The following is a 3,101-nucleotide window of genomic DNA, read 5'->3' on the forward strand; positions in this document are numbered from 1 at the left end:
TTGTTCGGCACATGGTTATCAAATAGTAGAATGGCTCCTTTGCCATATAAATATAGTTAGCAATTTATCGTGATTCTGGTCTATGATAGGTATTTCCTATCATATCCTATATTATAGGTTAGTAATATATTTTGATAGAAGGTCACCAACTTGCGGTTGACATTGATTATATAGAATTATAGCCTGTCAAGAATTTTTATTATTTTTATTATTATAGGAAGAAGTTGCAGTTTGCTGAGAATTTTACTAGATGTCGCTAGTCACTAGAAGTATCACTCGACGGGGAAGAGGTAACCAAGATCTTCTATGGAATAAGTTAGAAGAAGGTCTAACAGAAATTCTAAAGAAAGACGGGCAAACTCCTTTATGCAGTCCCAAAAGGTATATGGAACTTTACAACATAATCTACCAATATTACGGTACAATAGACTTTCCAGACGTATCTTCTTCAGAATATAATGATTTGAAAAGGATTAGCAGTTCCCAAGAAAATTTTCCTTGCCATCAAGGTCAACTCATATACGATGACCTTATAAACAGAATCAAGGCCCTAATGACACCTTATCTGGAAGGTATAGTATGTCAAGGATTTGAATTGAAAGGTGAAGAGTTTCTGAGGTTCTTCTGTGATAAATGGCAGATCTACAAATTTTCAAGCAAAGTTATAGATGGGATATTTTCATTCTTCAATAGCCGTGTAGTTGAAAATCTTCGCATCGATGGACGAGTGTCGAATACCGGCGCAAGAATCCATAAAATATTAGAGTTACTGATTGTTTATTGGATCGACCTGATGAGGCCGTTGAGGAGGATAGTGAAGAGCATGATGATGCATTTAATAGAGAAACATAGGGAGGGAGTGACAATAAACTGGAGTGTTGTAACTGATGTGATAAATTGTTTGATTGAAATCGATGCAAAAGTGCAATTTGAAAAGGGAAAGGGGATTTATAACACAGACTTTGAAAAACCCTTCCTCAGTGCCACAGAAAAGTTTTACAATAAAAAGAGCGTAGAACTAATTGAGAAATGCTCAGACACAGAATATGCGCAGAAAGTAGGAGAACTATTGATTGAAGAACAGAAGCGGGCAAATATGTATCCCCAAAAAACTTTGAAAATGGCAACGACTTTGTTCCATAAAGTTTTAGTGGTGAATAATTTAGAAAAATTTTACTCTGCGTTACCTCTATTACTGGATGAAAATAAAGGGGAAGCTATAGCACAAATGTTGAAGTTGTTGTCTGGAATACCCGAAGGTGTGGAAAAATTGAAAAGCACCTTAGAAAACCACATCTTCTCTGAAGGATCAGTGGCTATAGAAAAATGGGGTAAAAGTGCTTCACAAGATATTGAAACATACGCAAAGGTGATTTGCGAAATAAATAAAAAGTACAATGCTCTTGTCAAAAGTTATTTTAATGGTGAGGCTGAATTTATCGCGGCGGTGGACAGAGCATCATGGAGATTTATCAACAGTGTCAGTGAAACATCGAGACCAGCTGAACTGTGTGCAAAATACTGCGATACTTTGATGAGAAAGAGTTATAAGCATTCTGGTGATAATACATTAGACAACGAAGCCCTTAACAGTGTAATGACATTGTTTCAATATATTCAAGAAAAAGATGTTTTCAAAAATTACTACAGGAAATTTTATGCAATGAGAGTAATTCAAAATGTATCAGTGAATGATCATGACGCCGAATCTACTTTGATCTCAAGGTTTAAAGATGCATGCGGCTTTGACTACGTTTCGGATCTGGAGCGTATGTCACAAGATGTAATCACCAGTAGAGACTTAACTAGACGTTTCAAGGAGCATTGGACTACTTTCAAGGAGCGTTTCGATGTCACATTTTCAGTTCTACGATCAAACTTATGGCCCTTTAGTGAGCAGTGTATATCTTTTACTGCACCGAAGGAGTTGGAGAACACGATTCGAAAATTTTCAGATTTCTACAATAGCCATTACGATGGGCGAAAATTGAACTGGTTGTACAACGTTTCAGAGGGTGAACTTAGTGCCACGTGTTTCCCGAAACCTTATGAATTCAAAGTTTCTCTATTTCAAATGCAGATACTTCTAAACTACAACGATAGTGTTGCATTCAAGGTATCGCAACTACAAAAAAGCAGCAATATTGCTGAAAACACTTTCATACAGGTTCTAAAGACATTGATCAGCTCCAACGTGCTAACGAGTGAAGAAGATGTGAACAATCTGCAGTCGTCTTCTGTAATATCATTGAACATGGAATATAAAAACAAAAGAAGTAAGGTGAAGCTAAACGTTCCCATTAATACGCCTGATACTATGGTTGAGAAAAAGAATCCCGGCAGAGAAGTGCAAGAGAATCGCGAGGTTTCTATTCAAATCGTGATTGTCAACATCATGAAAACAAAAAAAAAAATGAAGGAGGAACATTTGATATCTGAAGTGGTAGAAAAACTATCGAAGCGTTTCACGCCTCGTGTTCAGGTCGTAAAAAAATGTATCAAAATTTTAGTAGACAAGAAATACTTAGAACTTACCGACAGAGACATGTACAATTATTTAGTGTAAACTTCTTATATACGTATATATATATATATATATATATATATATATATGCTAATTGTTTATGACGGTTTTTATTGAACGACTTTTTGACTCGCCTTTGGCAGTGATGTTTACGTATTATAAATGATAGTGCTTCATCATAAATTCAAAAAAAGCAATATATAATAATTACGATACATTAACATACATACACCAGCGAAATTGATAAAAATTTCACGCTTGCCTTAACATCCAATATGTTGAGCGGATTTATCTTTGTTATGTTGATTATCATGCCATCAGCCAATGCAGGGCATTTGGTTTAAGAACTCATTTTCAAGAGAAGGCAATGGCATTTATGAACGATTTTCCCATGGAACTACTCGTGCTAATCTTCTACAGCAAATCATCAACATTTTTGGAAAAACATACGACAGGTCTATAAAAGGGTGAACAATATTCATTCGATCCCGTCACTGTGGAGAGACGTCATTTCCAGTTATTCAAGGGGAGTTGGAAAAACTGAGCAAGAGTTGGGCTGCGAAATATTGCCAAGTTC

General features: G+C 35.8%; 1 pseudogene; it reads left to right on the forward strand.

The window, feature by feature from the left end:
* The first annotated feature begins 250 nt into the window (after positions 1 to 250).
* Positions 251 to 2,566, forward strand: LOC149081646 (cullin-1 pseudogene; annotated as a pseudogene).
* Positions 2,567 to 3,101: the final 535 nt, after the last annotated feature.

The sequence above is a fragment of the Pholcus phalangioides genome, unplaced genomic scaffold, assembly GCF_987345545.1.
Source record: "Pholcus phalangioides strain wild (caught in Gottingen) unplaced genomic scaffold, Ppha-v1.0 ptg000009l_1, whole genome shotgun sequence".
NCBI lineage: Eukaryota > Metazoa > Arthropoda > Arachnida > Araneae > Pholcidae > Pholcus > Pholcus phalangioides.